This window comes from Liolophura sinensis, chromosome 2, assembly GCF_032854445.1.
Source record: "Liolophura sinensis isolate JHLJ2023 chromosome 2, CUHK_Ljap_v2, whole genome shotgun sequence".
Classification (NCBI taxonomy): Eukaryota; Metazoa; Mollusca; class Polyplacophora; order Chitonida; family Chitonidae; genus Liolophura; species Liolophura sinensis.
Window position 1 is genome coordinate 17926238 of NC_088296.1, and position 18593 is coordinate 17944830.

The window sequence follows — 18593 nt, forward strand, 5'->3', positions numbered from 1 at the left end:
CTTAAAACATTTCGTTTTGTCCGGTCACAAAGTCGGTTAGGTACACAACAGACAATATTTATTTATTTATTTGATTGGTGTCTTACCCAAGAATATTTCACAAATACGAAGGAAACTAGCATATGGTACCATCGGCAGGTTGCTGGCAGACCTTCCCACGTACGGCCGGAGAGGAAGCCACCATCAGCTGTACTTCAACTCACAGCAACCGCATTGGTGAGAGACTCCTGGGCCAATACGCTGTGATAGCGCGCTAACCAGCTGAGCCACAGACGCCTCACCAGATAATAGGCTGTGTCAACAAGTGTAAATAACAAGGAAATTCTTCGTAATGATAACAGATCAACTGTCAATCACCATATTCATTTGATGAAGGGTTTAAAGACAAAGAAAAATATAACACTAGAATGGATCTGCGAAAAGCAGATCCTAGGCCGGGATCCCGGATCGCATCGATGACGTTTTTTCCTGCATGTCCTGTGGTTGTTGACACAGATCCAAGATGTTCATCACACATAGAGTACGTGTGTATCGCTTTGCACTCGGTGATTTTCAGCCTAACGGCTGTTACGGTTTTCTCACCACAGACCTCCAAATATCTGGGGAAATTGCGCTTTTTCGCGTTTTCATCGCCATTTGCGGCAAAACTATACGTCGCCGGAAAGAAATAAGTCCAGATTCATTATCAGGACGTCAAACTACGCCTGGTAGTATGCTTACAATGTTCGTGCCTTCATCCTAGTCGCAAATGCATTTAAAATGCATCATACAACATTTGGGACGTCAAAGTGCCAAATATAGAAAATCGGCCTTAGGACAATATTTGAAGCATTGCAACTCCCACATTTATTGACACTCTTCAATGATTTTCTGCACGCCTACAGTACACATATGGCCCTTTGCAGTCACTCATTTTCAGCTCCACAGCTGCAGCGCTTTTGTGTCACGTGACCTCCAAACATGGGCGAAAATTGCACTCTTTCGCATCTTCATGGCAATTGGCGACAAAACCGTGCGTTGGACAAAGGAAAAACCACCAAATTTGTCATCAGAACATCGAACTACGCCTAGCAGCCTACTTGAAACCTTGAAATTTGCAACATTTTCATCGCCTAACAAATTGGCTAAGCTGGGATCGAACTCTGACATGACTGACAGGCGTCACACCACGCAGCCGGGATACGGTTAGCGTTTAAATCCTTGTGTAATTAGGTCAAGTCTTAGAAAATTTCGCCAGCATCTCCCCTACCACCCATACTATTGTATATTTCACGTAGTCCCCAAGGCAGTCGCAATTCTGACTTCAAGTCTACATACAAATTTTCTTTATGCTTTCATCTTTCATATGAGAGCATAAGTTATTGGTCGAACATCAACACATAACTAGCTACACGGCTTTCAAAGTTTCGAACCTTACACCGTTTGTCACTGAGGCATTTGGCCGGTCATTCGCATTCCCACCAATAGATCGACGAGCTGTATGATGCTACGCTATGCCCAGTGAAAAACGGCCATTTCTAGGCAGACTTTGCTCGTTTTATGTAAGAAATAATGCAAAAACACGGCCCGTGTAACAGTAAGTTTGTACTTTCACGTCTCAATCCACGACCTGCCATGCACAGACTCAATGCTCTACAGATAACCAGCCCATTGTCAAAAAGTCAAAACCTGGACCACGGCACATGGCGATGTCTGTCAATCTGCCTGGCCTGGTTAACGCACAATAAAGAAGACAAGGCCTGCGCAAAACAAAACTAACTTTTACAGGTCAGCGTCGTTGATGTTGTAGTTAGAATTCTACGCCATCTAATAGAGTACTGTACAGCTGAATGTCATCGTACAACCGTTTCTGGAGATCACGGACAGTGTAGCCGAAAGCATCAGGTCAAATACTATAAACCCAGTCCAGTTCCCATCTAACTCCATGTTAAAGCAATAGGATACCCATCTTTTTCTAAGCCAAAAACGGTGTTGTCATTTAAACGCTTCTAGCGAGAAAACTATTGATCGTAGCTCAAATCTGTTGACACATGCTCGAAAAAGCATGTCTTAGGCTACAATTTAGTGCAGGCGGCACATTTCTAGCTGCAATAGTTCTCGAGTTAAAGGCCATTGAAGTTATGTAACTTTTTTGAGTTTTTGCTGATATCTCAAAAAGTTACATAGATATGCAAAACATTAAAGCAGATTCGGAATCAGCAGCTCAAGACACATTAGAATATGTTCAGAATATTTGAACTTTCAGAACTTTTTGTGACGTCACAACTTCGACCAATGGCGAGTTTCCAGAGTTTTGACCGGAAGTGAATCAGTTTTGCAAACTTGTAAGAACTCGTGACCTTCTAGCTGCATGTCAAATTTGAAAACGATCGGTTCAGTGGTTCTTGAGAAGAAGATTGTTAAAAGTTTTACACAAATCCAATACGGCGGCCGAAATCACCGCCAGATTATGAGAGCAAAATTTGGGACCTCTATGTTGAACGGTGTAAAACTTTCCTTGCTGACAAAGTCGGTGAAAAAGAAAAAATAATAATAATAAGAAGAAGAAGAAAATACAGAACGATTACAATAGGGATCCCGTTCTGCCCGAACGGGATCCCTAATAAAGTATTATCAGATGAAAGACTACTAAACACTGTTCAGGAAAATAGGTTGATTTCTTTTTTAGAATTTTTCTGCCGGACTAAAATGCACGCAAAACATAGGTTTCTAAGGTGATCTTTTGGCACCTAGAGGGTGTCAGTGTCGTCACAGCAGTATTTTTGGCTGGAAATAGTTCTTTACAAGGTCCACTTGTTGAATGCATTCATGGCCCTTAATGGAGATGTATTTTGAATAATGAAATATAGCAATCTATGGTGTCAAGTGGCAAAAAGCTGAAGTAACCTCACTGGTCTCATTATGGTGAGAAAAGGCCACAGTAGAATTCACAGTTTTGGATGGATTTTACGAGGTCGAAAAATATTCTAAAAAATAAAACAATCTATTTTCCTGGAACAATATTTAATATTCTTTCATCTAACATGTATTTTATGTTAATGCGTTTGCCTTCAACACTGTCAAAGCGGAGCTTACGAATCAGCCGTAACAGCGATATTTGTTTTACACAAGAATCATCACGACCAAGATATTAAAGCCTGTTCTTCTCAAAACAAAATGTAGAAAAAGTGGAATATAAGGCATATTTCATGCTGCTGTTCTCTATTACTCAATTTGCAAATATTATAAGTTTTATACAATTTTAGTTAACTTCAAGACGAGCAGCGCTGTAGATATATCTGAATATGAAGATTTGACGCGTATGAACGTAAAAGTTTTGTCTTAGCAAAAAGTGATATTGTGGTATTCCACCCATGTATACATCATAGAAACCAATTTAAATCTATCAAGTTTAAATCTTTTCATAGCAAGGCGGTGTAATATACAGGGAGATGAACGCACCAGCCGGTACGCGTACGCTCATGTACATGCTTTACATCACTGCCACCACTGACAAATTTTGAAAAACGCCGAGGTCAGTGGAGTCACGACGATGAGGCACGAAGTGATGTCAGAAAGTACAAAATCGTGGTCTCATCTTTAGATTGTATTAAAATTTAGTGCAGAATAATTCTCTGTATCACATACATGCAAACATAATCAAAGGGACACCCGAGACATTTTTATTGATGAATGCTAATTAAATAGTTCCGCGCGAGGACACAAGTGAAAATGTGAACAAGCCTACGTTCAAAGGTCAAACATGGCTAGTAGTGGCGGCAATGTAAATCGAACATAGGGATCGACGCATGCGCTGCAAGTAGTATGTGTCGTCCTCTCTATTTAATATGTATATTTGCACACGACTCGCGACTGACAGCAGAGTAGAATAGTGCACTAAACCATTGTTTTTTGGTGAACAAGGAACTTCGGATGGGTAGATCAGATACTATACCATAACAGACCCCCCGCGCATAGAAACATAGTGTCACTATAAAACGTCTACATGCACCAACTTTCATAGAAACCCATCGAAAACAAACACATAGGGATGCAAATGAACGGACATTCGGATATATCATTCCGTATTACATAGCGGGATGAAAAGGGGTTTAGAAAATGACAATAAATCGTAAAAATATTACGTACCTCGACAAACAGGTAAGAAACACACAAGCGAGAAACTGTGAAACTCCCAAATGATGAGAGAGTCTTGGGCCACTGTGCTGCGCTAGCACACAAACCACTAGACCACTGATGCCCATTCACAAGGACAATATACGTGTTTGGGGATTTTATTCACCTCATAGCGGTTTAACACCATACAAAGGGTTTTTTCGATTTTTAAAATTGTGTGCCATTTTTATGGGAGGATGTTATGTGAACAACTGCTGTTAGCTTCTAAATTTAGCTTGCTACTCTTTACACCTGCTGAGTTCAGGGCCTGCTGTGTGCCTCTGCCTTAAAATCTTCCAGAATACGCTCAGTTCGAGGCCTGTTTGTTTACAACAAATGTTTGAGAATTTTCTTATTCTAGAAAATTCCACCAGTCTATATAAGACCTATGAAAGCAAGTCAAAGGAGGAGAAAGGAGAATTATTGAGAGTTTTGGATGCTTTCGGTGTGTGTTACTTTAGTAGGCCTTTTGTGCTGAATTTTGGTGTCTTTATAGCCTCTGGCTATGATATATCCTATCTCCACCGAGCACTTGTTCAGTCTGAACTTGTATATTTAATTTGTGCTCCTGTGTATTACACAGTGCTTATTAGCACACGGATCCTGTGTGTGGAAATTGTGCATATTTCGCCATACACTCAGTTATACTGTGGATTTTCCCTCTTGTGAATATTGCGTCTGTGCATGTGTTCCTTTGTGGTTTTCAGCAATGTGGATTATATGCATCTGATATATACATGTAATTACTTTTGTATTTGTATAGATATTGCTATCCTTTCTTGTTAAACTTAAGTACTTTAGTATTTGTATAAGTCTTGTTATCTGTTCTTGTTAAACCTAATAAATTGTTGAAAAATAAAATCTGCTGGTTTTGGTTACTTTTTTTGTGCGGTTAAACTGTCGTGTATTTCAAGCAAGCCATCTCTTTACAATACAGACAGCTTGGATGGTAACAGAGGATAAAACCTGAGTGCCATGTTAAAACCACTGACAATTGGCAAGGTACTGGCAAGCCCTGGTGTTGATGAGTGGATGTGAAATGCTCCTAATGAATGGTTAGATTGACCAAAGAGCCACACGAACGTCAACCGCGAGAACGTTAAAATTAATTTAACCGCTAGTCATTGTCAACATAAAAAAATTCACGTCCTAAACACGGCAGCTCTTTAAATTCATGTACAAAAACAACAACCACCGGAATATAAACCATGCTTTCTCACGTTCCGAACCAATATTTCAAACAGCTGGACTTCAGTGTCGTCGATGGTATCTTTACGATGGATTTATGCTCATATAGTTATAACGTCTGATCATAACAATAATTCAGGTATGTAGTATATTACTTTCTGCTTACACACATCTACAAATCTACAAGACCTTTTCTTGTAATTTTGTCAATTTTCTTTTTGTTTCATTTTCTTTAGTTTGGCTTACGCATATTTCCTAGGTAAAACACAAATGTATTTGGGCTACATCTACAAATGTAGAAAAAGCTAAATACTGAAGTATACTCAGAGAGAAAGGTAGATAGAGTACTGAGCTATTTAACTCACCTGAAACATTTGATGAAATCATGATGAAAGTAAGAATCAACGTCTTTAAAAAGAATACATTCGTCATGTTTGGACACTGTGAGGATATGGTGGTATTACGAAGACACGGAAACAGTCAAATGCATATGCGTCATACCAGTCTAATACGTGTCACGGCAATTGGGAAACGGGAAATTTGCCAGCTGCAATTGAGATAGTGTATTCACTATACAGGAACACTTTGTTAGCTATTATCCTTTTAATTTAAAAATAGCTCAACCATGGATCATATTCGTCTTGATTACAAACTACTGAAATGCCTTGAAAAAGTGACACAACTATAACAGTCGCAACGAGCAATTTTGCACAAATCTAGGTATTAGAGAATAGAAACAAGGCGAAAAGAATGAACATAGTGGACTGAGGGTTGGGTGGGGTGGGTGGATGGATGGGGTGGAGGTTAGAGGGTGGACAGTGTTGATCGGGTGCCAGCTCATATATATATATATATATATATATATATATATATATATATATATATATATATATATATATATATATATATATATATATATATATATATATATATATATATATATATATTCTATCCCTGAGCGGTATGTTTTCAAACCTTTCTCCTTCTGTGTGTACATATAGGATTTCTTTAAGGCGACGGGGTATGACCCAGGTATAAAACATGCTAGTCTATCAATCGCCGGCTCTACCCCCTTCCACCACCCACCCCCACCCCCGAATATACACAAATTTTCTCCCGCTTAGGCATTCTTCCCGCTTAGGCATTCTTATTGCAACGTTACACGGTGGTATTCATCAGTGAAGGGTCGTACGCGTATTCACTATATAATACATTGCGTATTTTCATAATACATAGGTTACTTCCCTTTCCAATGAATTATCTCCCCTGACGGTAAGTATCTGTCCCTTTAGTTCAGTATAAAAGCAGATGGGAATAAAGGGAAATGTTGCCGATTACTTTTGTCTGAGTTTTAACGCAAACTGCCATACTTAAAAGTAGTTAACCTTACCAGAAATTTTACAAACAGATTAATCACAGATGATCACTGTGGTTGTTTAAATTTCATCACACCAATACTTCTACTGCTACCAGCATTGACAAGTTGAATTTGTGCCTAGGGTCAAGGGACATAATCCATGAAAATGAATGTAATCCATGCATTACGAAAACAAGGAAAACATGTAGAATCCAGTGAAAATAAAGACGAAGATATTAATGTATATATGGTAAAATGTGTTGAAGCACACATGGAATTAAATCTGAAGAAAGCTAAAATTTGAAGTAAAATTCACCATACAGACAACTGAAAAACTATGTGTAAAAATACATTCATTTTTTTTTTAGATTTTTTTTTTTAAAAGTGTTGAAAGCTATTTAAATAAATGAAAAAAGATTTGAATACTATGGTGGGCTTTATGAGCCATACTAACGGTACTCGAATCTTTGACGTCACGTCACCTATTTTTCTGATATTTACCAGAAGGAAAGAATTTTTTGGGAACATTATTTCGGTAAACTTTTTCTCCAGGGTAGAAAGAATTGTTCCAGCATTCAGTATCGTGATTAGAGTTGGAAAAACCTCTTGTGATGTCAAAGTTGCTAAACTCTGATATGGTTCGTAAAGCCCACCTTAGAATTCAAATGTTTGATCGCATTTAATTGTTCTCACAAAAATTTAAAGAAACACATGAAAGTACATTTATGCTCAATTTTAAGTGGTCTAATTAGTGATGCTTACTTCGAATTTACGAGGCCTTTCCCACCTCATTTCTATTCCCATCTTGCTTTCTCCCCAGTCGTGAGTGGAATGGTCTGCGGATAGATATGTGTTTTCCCACGGGCTATGTCAGGTGTCCGTCCAAGATAATACTTTGGAGATCCAGGGAAAACACCAATTAAACAAGTAAGTAAAACTGTCAATTTATAACCATGAATCATTAAAACAAGTTCCTATGCCTTCGAAGTTTTGAACTCATACCAGTGAACAACTCGATAATTTCAAACCAGGCGAAGTCCTCCCCACAGCGTACGGGATAAAGGTGTTGCCAGATAGAATTCTGTGGTACCATGCATTGCTTCACCAACTTCTTAACTCACCATATTAAGGTCCACTTCTCCTTGTAATAAAACAATTTTCTTGGCTTGGAGAATTCGAATTCTCAATCTGACACCTGTGGAAAAGATATCTACATAAGACTGCGCAGTGTTCTATTAGTCTGATGGAGAGGATCTAAAATGGGTTTACCGGCGTTTACGTACAATGTGCGTTCTTGTAGCAGGGTAAGTGGGTGCCGCCAAAATGATGCCAAAGACACCACACATGATACCCCACCCAATCACATGATACTGACACCGGGCCAAGCAGTCCTGCTTCATGTTAAGTGTATTTTGTTATTATAACATCATACTGTACCCTGGTTAGTGTAAGAGAATCTGTATGTGATATTATTATAACCCGTGTACTATACATAACAGAATAATAAGCTTCATGGAGTAGTCCGTTTCAGTAACAGAATGTATTTTAGTATAACATTCTGTTAGTTTCTAAATGTTTGGAGAGTGTACACTCTGACGCAAAGTACTTAACTTTTATGATCTTCCTGTTCTTGTATGTATTAAGACGTAACCCGTGGAGTCATTCTGTAGGGCTGTGATTACAGATACTATTACAGTCCTATCTTGTTCATTAACCTTACCTTGAACACTTCTGTACTTCCTTTTCTGGCTTCCGTATACTACTGCTGGGCACCAAATAATTTGTCTGTCCTTACTCATAGTCGTTTCAACTATGAAAGGGAGATAACTACTGACAGTATTTACAATTAGGATATTTTATACATCTTTCTTAATCGATCCTTTAATTGTTTGAGAATTCTTTTTATTCGTCATTGATGATTATGGGTTCCTTTATGTCATTGTGTCATTGGCCGTTATGCGTGTCAAGCGGTCAAACTTGCCTAACAGTGGCAGTGATAATCGTATACAAGACTCCCCTCACTGTGAGGAGTATGCATTCAAACATGGCGGTTGGGATAAGAATTTATCCAGTTTCCACTAGTTTCCACTAGTTTCATGCTTGTGTGGATTTATTGGTGATGACACATGGGAACACCTACCTGGAATTGATAGCTGAGACGACTATGACTACGGACAGACAAATTATTTGGTGCCCTGTAGTAATATATTAAAGCAGAGCCAGGGAAATACAGAGGTGTTCAAGGTAAGCTTATGGAACAAGTCAGGGCTGTGATAGAATACGTAATCACAGCCCAATAGAGATACCTGTTGAGGTACTGCACATGTTGATTACAGGACTAAACAATGATCTCCTATCCTCCTATAGACTGTCAAATCTTTAAGTTCAGCCGGACCCAATTTTTCATGGCCGAAAGCCTTTAAATCCAAAAACATAGGGTCAAATATTTGGGGTCTGAGTATTTGAATTCCGGGTAATTTCTCATTTCCGAGACATATATAAGGTCGAAGTAGGTGTTTGTTTTCCCAGATCCAAAATTAGTCTTATTGCAAGTGGCTTTGCTTGGCCCAAGCAAATGGGATTTCCCAATAATAAAGATAAACTAATAAACGTGTCTTTATAGTGCGATGAAGCTGGATTTCCAAGAATTAAAAATAAACTGATACTGCAATCAAAAAAATATGCGGTCGCCATCTCCAATATTTAACGCGTGGAGGTAGTCGTAGTATATTGGCGCTGTTGACCTAGACGGGAGAATTATTTGTTATTTAAAGATGTGTCGTAAACACTATTTATAGTCGGGACAAGGCTCCTTGTAAAGACCGGCTGAAACGCGTATAGAGCCGGAGGGTATAATAACTGTTTGGGTCATTCTCCGCTTTTAACTCGGATCGGTTAATTATGTCAAATGGGTAACATGGGTGGCATGTCTAGAACACATTGGACTTACTTACCCAGAACTATACGGATAAATTAGTGTACGGGGTTTCACATAGGACATACAGTTGTGAGGAATATTATCGACATACACGGGTCGCGGTGGATTATAATAATGGGGTGTGCGTGTAACTGAAATGTCCGTAATAAATTTAGACAACTATATGTACAGGTACACGTATTATAGGTACAGTTTTGGCGAATCGCGAACAACCAACACATTTCAATTAAATTCAGGGATCTGTCTAGTCAATTTTTAATTGGGCTATGTAATCGCCAAGCATTAAGTCGGCCGCAATGACTATCCTGTACCACACATGCGCCGACGGACGCCTTAACCCGTAAAAAGTCTAGTCTTTTTACCTTATAATAAGCACACAAATTCACTTATTTATAACCGAACACACTAGCTAACGTATAAATTAGGAGAAAAAAGAAAAACGCTGAGAACGAATGGTACTGACTATAATGTAGTGCGCTGTAACTTTAACAGAGAAGTTTAGCATTAGAATTGTTTTAGCGTGTGTCAAGAATGCAAAAGCTTTAACCTACATTTACTATATTGACAGTGTGAAAAAAAAATGTAGATAGCTATAGTGTATAGTGCTGGTAGGTCTAATACTGGTAAAAAATCACTCACACAGGTAAACAAATTGTATCTGGATGAGCTGTATAAAATTTAAAGAAAAAGCTAAATGTGAATGTTTGATAAAAGAAGAACTTTAACCGGTACACTATAAGTCGAGCAATTGTTTTTGCAGACAGTATATAGTTCTTAAGTACTTATCCAAAAAGATACAATGTGCTATGAATTCTGTTGAAATACGCGGTTCGGGTATGAGTCGGGCCCTAGGACAGGTGACCTGTGAAGCTCCAACCTATAGATTTTAAATAAGAGTGATTGAGTGAGTGCTTGGAGTTTAACGTCGTACTCAACAATTTTTCAGTCATATGACGACGAACGAATCCTTAAGGTGTACGCAATGTGCCTCCTTGTTGCAGGACGGATTTCCACCGTTGTTTTATCTAGTGCTGCTTCACTAAGACGACTTACCGAAGGCAAGTAAGCCACCCCGCCCGAGCCGTTATACTGATATGGGTCAACCAGTCGTTACACTATCCCCTTCTTGCTGAACGCCAAGCGAGGAAGTTACCACTTCCTCTTTTAAAGTGTTAGGTGTGACTTCACCCAGGATTGATCCTGGATCTACCGCTCCCGAAGCGGACGCTCTACTAACCGTGCTATCCGAGCCAGTATTTTAAATAAGACGAGTGGTTTTCAAACAGCAATATTAACTTATAATCTGTTCCAGATTGATGCATGGTCGTAGGGAAGTCCAACAAAATAATGAAGTCACGTGTAAACCACGTAACAGTGGCATATAGATTTTGAATACTTTTTTTTCTTAAATTTTGTATATTGGATGCTCATGTAGATTCTCGGTAGCAAGACTGGACAACTTTAAACATTACACATTGTGTAAATTTAGGCAGACTTTACAACGCTAGGCAACGTGCTGGAAAGAGCTGTTTATGTCAACCAACCTCACACGCCCCCCCCCCCCCCCTTCAAAGTGAGATCTATCCAGATAAGAGAAAATAAGAAATTGAATGAACACTTAGGCAGTTGTATGTGACGTGTTTAGCTGACTGTGGTCAAGGTCTAGGTGTTCGATGCATGTCCATTATGTTCAGACGCGCGATGAAATACTTATACATACTTAAATATATATTTACAGAAGAGCCTGTCTACAAGTACACCAAAATTCCATCAATGGCACACTGATCGTGCTGAGTATTCCTCACTATCGACATTATCTGTAAAACAGGACCCAGCAAACTACAGTGCGGAATTCCTTACAGACAGTTTATATATCACTAAAGCCGCAAGGCCTTTCCCCTTCAGCTAATTACAAAGAATTGCTGATTGAGCATAATTATGGACAGTTAGTATAACGTAGGACTGCAGTTAAAGTCCGATACCGACTTTATTCTGCGGAAATTGAAAAGCATCTATAAGCTAAACCAAAGATTAATCGTATTGAAAACTTTAATTACCACACATGACGGATAGCACTGAGACATTGATCGTTCGGCGGTAAAGCAAAGTCGACGGCCCTGGAAAGCGGCAAGTTAGGATACGATCGTGTATTAGCTGTTATTCTCGGTTGTTCTTACAGTGTCTAGCTGTTATTCCAGCCTCAGTACCACAGGTTTGTTATTCGACTACATGCCTTTTAAGTGTATACAAATGACTAAGAAGCAAAGCTAAACGATCAGATGTAAACTGAAATCTGCATAATACATGGAGCGTCTGTCTGTAAATTTACGATCGTTAACTGGTTTATTCTGAGTATCCTTGAATGGTTTTCCACGACAGATAAAAACACAATCTTCCCGACTTGTTTTTAGAGTTATAGTAACAACTGAGACAAATTCATCGAGCATTTAAAACAAAGACCTTTCTAGACTGGCGCATCGTGACTTGCAGATTTGTTGCTATTACACTTGCTCATTTGTAGCGTACTTATTCTAATTTAAAGAAACTCCAAAGCACTACTCGCTCACTCTGATTTAAATTTATTGGCAGCAGTAGTACATGGTTTATACTAGAAGTAATCGGGAATAACACAGTAGTTTGCCAACTGATGAAGTATATCCAATTCACAAACAGGGCAACCGTCGTGACGAAACTCACAGATATATATATATATATATATATATATATATATATATATATATATATATATATATATATATATATATATATATATATATATATCTGACATAAAGTATACGTAATGAATGAACATAATACTTAGACAATGCCCAACATGGCAACACATGTGATCTCATTAAGGCGTGCAAGCGGGACTCCGCGTATAACGTAATGAGGCCTTTCATCTTGTCAGGTGTCTCTACATACTGTATACGGCGACACTAAAATCGGGTCAGTCGTTAAATTTAGTAGGAAATGTATGCGTCAGTGAACTAGGGTTAGGAGCAGCGATTAGGTTGCAGGAAGGCATACGTTATGCAGGCATACGATCTGAAACCACAATGTATTTGGGAATTTTTGAGGTCTTTGGGGACAGGCAGTGCTATTTTATACATACTCTACGCAGTGTATGTGTAGAAGTGTAACCACCCTTTACAAAGAATGAAGGCCTCTATTGCCAACAGAGGTATCGCATGGTTGAGCATTTGTGCCGAACTAATGATCATGAGGTTCAGTAGGAAGCGATAGGGAAATCTTACGTGTGTGTTTGTATATGAAAAAAAATCAGTGTTCTAAATGTACGTACATCACAGGCATGGTGTGCTAGAGTCTGAAGCTAATATGTAAACTGCGTATGCAGGTTTGTAATTATTACACAGGAAGATGAACTTACACGCGTTTACTTGAAAATGTGTATGGACAAAATAATTTCAGGCTGTAGATATCAGAGAGGTCAGTATTGAGATATTTACCGCTATCAAACAGGACGTGACAATGGAGTTAATTACCAGAAAATGGAGATACATTATAGATGAAATCCGAGATAAACATACATGATAGAATTTGGTAGGTTCAGTGTTTTGTTTGGAGAGAATGCAATTCAATTTGATACAGATTCAGACTTTAGGTAGCAAGGCAAGACGATAAATTTAGACCTGTAACAAGTCATGCTAACATGCTATACATCATATGGGTATGGATGTCCAGTGTGGCCAGCCTGATTGTCCAAGGCGTTTCACTCCTTTCTCCGCTCTGCTAGTGCACATTCATCGGTCCCTTCATCACGATGTAGATGTGGCAAAATCTTGGGGTGCAGGAGTGCATTGTATGATGATGGTGAGAGACCATACAGCTCTGTAGGTGAATGTATGGAGACAGATGCATTCACTGGTGATAATTTTCGCTTTCAAACAGAAGTGAAGGATGGTTTTAATATTGCTATTGATCTACCAACATCACGCATGGTTTTTATCCCTAACATGCAGTCAAGACCTGGTGTAACACTTTCACTTTCACTGACTCAAGCAAAAAATTGTAAACAAAAAATTTTAAAGATGTCTGAAGGTTTGGGTATTGACAAGACTGTAGAATCTGTGGCCATCTGTATGTCAGAATTTTCTGAAATTCCCCGTCACCTTCAAACAATTGGCACAGAATACAAAAGACTGAACTTTCTCAAAGATAAAGGCCATTACATTGAACCAACAGAAGTTGTTCTGGGGACACGCCAGGAGAGTAGGTTTGATTCCATTTTTGGATTTACAAAAACAGTTCTGGTGGAAGAAACTTTCCAATACGTACAACTGGAAGTGCGGTTGACAAGGGTTCTGGAAAAGTACAAAGTTGCTAACCTGTTTGACAACTCTGTCGAAAAACTCCAAGAACACTGTCTTGTGGGAAAATGACTGACTTTAAAGATACACCCACCTTAGCCACACATCTACTTTTCTCCAAGTTTCCAGAATCACTTCAGCTTCATCTTTTCATTGATGCTTTTGAAACAACAAATGAACTGGGTAGCCACACACCTGTCCACAAGTTAGAGGGCTTGTGTATAATGTTACGGTATTGAAAACAGCAACAGAAAACAGACTCAGTGACTCAATATTACAATGTAAACAATGCTTTATATATGAAATGAGACGTACAGTTTTACAGACAGTTCAACAACAACAACAACATACACATCAGTATTACCGGTCTTTAAAAGTTTACAGTTCACCTTTGCATCCCAAGGAACGTGTTCCAGGAGATTTGTATTTTAGCAAACAAATTCTGCAGGTTTTGTGAGGCAACTAAAAATATATGCCACAACATCAATTCTTGGAATCAGATTTTGAGCTCAGAACTAAAGTCCTGTAAGACATGTGTGCCACGCTCTGCGCAACCAACCTATGATCCTAGTGAGACTGGCATAAAGAAGGGTTGTGTTTTGAACGACATTCCATTTTTCCATGTGGCAGAGAACTACGCACCTGATGCTATGCATGACTTGCTAGAGGGTATAGTACCTCCGGAATTGAAATTAGTTGCAATGTAATGTAGGTCTATTTTCGAGCAAGGATAATATAAAGTTAATGAACTTGCTGATTGTGTATATAAGCATGAATGCTGGTACAAATATTAGGACTTGCTGTGTACGGTACAACTGAAAATGCAGGTGCATTCATAACGGTACTATGTGAATGTCTTTGGACTGAATATACACAACTTCTAGAAAGGCCTGTATTCTGGCTTAATTTGCATTTGATTAAACATAAACTATATTTTAATTTACTTTTAAGCTATTCTGATGCTTATGTAATTTTACAGATTGGAAATTCTCTTCATTCTTTGCAGTGCGAGAGAAGTTTCGTTTGAATGCAGAGTTAGAAGATTTGAAGTTTTGAATGGATGATCGTGCTCAAATTGATTTATTTATTTATTTGGTTGGTGTTTCACGCCGTACTCAAGAATGTTTCACTTATACGACGGCGGCCAACCTTATGGTGGGTGGAAACCGGACAGAGCCCGGGAGAAACCCACGACCATCCGCAGGTTGCTGCAAGACCTTCCCACGTGCTGAAATTGATGATGACAGATAACTATTATTTTGTACTGAAAGTCGCGCTACTTTGATGGTCGTTGAGGGAGATGATGTAAGTATAGATATACGAATGCATTGTACTGGTACATGTATTACAGACAACACTTACAGTAACAGCGTGTGAAGGTTGGTCAAGACATTATAATTAAGTGATAACGCAATTATATTGCTGTGTAAAGTGTCCAGGCATTTGAGACATACTACCTACTACATTCAATGTGTATAAAATTACATGAATATAAGATTGAATGGTCAGGCGATTGTGCAGTTTGCAGTGTCTATTTTGTTTACATAAATTTTAAGCATGGCCAACAATGCCAGGGGTGGCAAAAATCTGAGTTGCTGATAATAGACAATAAAACCAGATTACTGTATATGTATTGTATGATTTTCTGTTCAGTTTGCTACAATAAATGTACATGAAATTAAATAATTAGTTTGTTTTTCCTGACAAAACAATGTGCGAGTATTGTTGTGTCACATGGCTTGGTCTCCAGTATTATAAATTTGTTACACGATATGCACGCTGGTAAACAGGATAACAGACTTTTTTGTGAGAGGGAACAAAAGAAAAATGTTGATCTCTAACAAATACCTCCTTGTTTATACCCCTTTGTATGTAGCCATCATGTAACTAATACAACCAAGTAATGGACTTTTTTATTTTGAAAGTGCTTGCAGGACTAAAATGTACAGAGTCTACCAGAAACCTGTGAATGGTTGTAGGTTTCCTCTGGGCTCTGCCCAATTTCCTTCCGTTATATCTACACGACTGCATGAAGATTGTATAATCGACAAATTCCTGAGTATGGTGTAAAATTGCAATCAATTAAATACATTTACTCTTGCTGCAACTATGCATTTTGAATTGAGTGTAGGTATAGATTTCCATTGCCCTGTATGGATAATTATGTATCCAGTATTATAGCTGGTACTGTCTAACCGAACAATATGAACATCGCCTTCTTTGTGTGCATTAATGAATAGATCTATAACATGCGATGTCCCACGAGCCCTGCCGGTGACAACGTTAATTTTCATTCCACTGCAAAGCAATTGTGACGTCACAGAAAGATTGAAAATTTGTAAACGATATGTGGGACATCCGGTTGACCTACTTGCAACAATATTGATTATGATTGGTCAAATGCGCGTTCTTGATTGACAGCTCGGAAAGGTCCATGGCTGAATATGTACTTATTGTGGCTTCCAGGACGATGGAGGTGTTCGGAACATATCCTAAAACAGACCAGAAAGTTGCAGCGTCAGTTATACTAGGGCAGATAACAAGCCTGACACCTTCAATATTCTTTGACAGAAAGAGTTTCAGTGGGTTCATTGAAACAAAACTTCAATCCTTGAAGCGCAAGTTACGGTACCAGCAGAAGAAAAGCGCTTTGTGTTTGGGGGAAAACCAAAAAGCAGCGGACAGATTGTCCAGATGTGTTATTGGATACATGAGCTGACCAGATGACAGGAAATGACAGTGAAGATGTGGGATGTGTGATGGGCAGTACACATTCTCTATCTTGCTATGGTAAGCGTAGATGTATGAGTCAGCTTCCGTGTAAATATACACGTGATACATACACTTAACATAAATACGCCTTTATCGTACAGGTACATGTAGTACACATGTGATCGTGTAGTTTGATGATTTACGGAAATTAAACTCTTTCAACAAACAGGACATTTTATTGTTATTATTTACTACCTACTGTATATGTAAGTTCACATTTTGTACAGTAATTTGAAATCAAGTGGTGTCCTGAACTCTAGTTGCTGGTTCCTTTGGCCAAAAAGCTGATGGCTGTAATAAAGTGAAATAAGTGCATGACCGATTAATGTTTTTATGTACAACTTCTTATTTATTTAATGTATAAATGCTAATCGTGTAGCTTAAGTTTGGCTTTACATTTGCAACAGGACACACAAAGTGATGCAAAGTATAAGGTTGCCAAAATGGACGTCCTGAGTTTAAGAAATTGATAAAATAATTAAGCACTATATTTAATATTGTGTTTCTGTTCCATTGGCTTTCACTTTGAGGTGGGAAGATTTGTGTTTCAGTGACATGAATCAAACAACTCCCTCAGTGGTTAAAGCATTTCTGATTTGTGTAATACTACATCCACCTTGAATCACCTTTCCATAACCATGATGTATAAATTTCTTTTCATAAGATCAGAATTTGTTTATATCCAGGTGATTAAAGACTTCAAGAAGATATATGGACCTGAAGCAGGGGATGCCCTGCTTACCCATATGCCGTTATTGTGCACGAGAATTTTGAGGATGTGTGCTGAGCGAGGACAAGTGTTACTTCTCCAGTTATTGGCAGAGAAGGCGAAAAAAGTGTGGACCCCTCTTCATGCATGCTATATTTTTTGTTGCATTCTTCCTTATGTGCAATTCTTTAAGTGTGTTCAGCACCTGCTCTTACCAGTGTCAGGTGTTTAAGGTGCATAATATACATCTAGATATTCTGTTTACTGATTTCAGGAAAAGAAATGTGTCATGAAAGCTGTTGATTATATACACCTTTCAAGCACATATTCACCTTTCAGGCACATATTTACCCTTTAGACAAGTATTCACCATCCAGGCACTTATTCACCCTTCAGGCACATATTCAGATGTGAGATTTTCAACAATAAATTGGCTGTAACAGATCAATTAAATCAATTTTTTCTGTCTTTTTATAGCATAGCCCAAATTATGATCTTTCAGATGTTAATGCACTCATAACCATACGATTTAAAGTAATAAAATGGTAATAATATTTGCAAAAAAGTTATAATGTGACATAGGAACATTATTTAGCACTACATGTCCCTTATCATGCATGTATGGGTGCCACCGTTTGTTTGTTCACTTGTTTTGGCCAGGCCTATACAATTTCAAAAAGCACTAAGGTTTATTCAAAAAAGTCTGTAGGTGAAGGCGCTCTTTTGAGTGAATGTACAGGCTATGCATCCTGTTTTTGATGGTAGATAACTTGATTATTCATTTGTGTCCATCAAAAACAAAATGAAACGAAAACGCATATTTTTGAATGATTGATCTGATAGGTATCACAGGACAATATTACCAATTCATTGCTGTGACCAAATCCAAACAACTTGGCTCCAGTACAGTCTATTTAACTTAACTAATCAGAAACAGTGCCTTTTTATTTATTTTTTTCAGTGAATATAAATATGAAATCTCATATTAGTTTACATGACTTTCTTTGTAACTAAACAACTGTTTTTTTTTTCTGGATATATAATTACAGCCTTTAGCATGTGCTATGCAGGCCTGCCTTCATCTGGTCCCGGCCAGTGGCAAGCATTGGTTGTCTGCAACTGAAGCCCACAAGAAGATTGTTC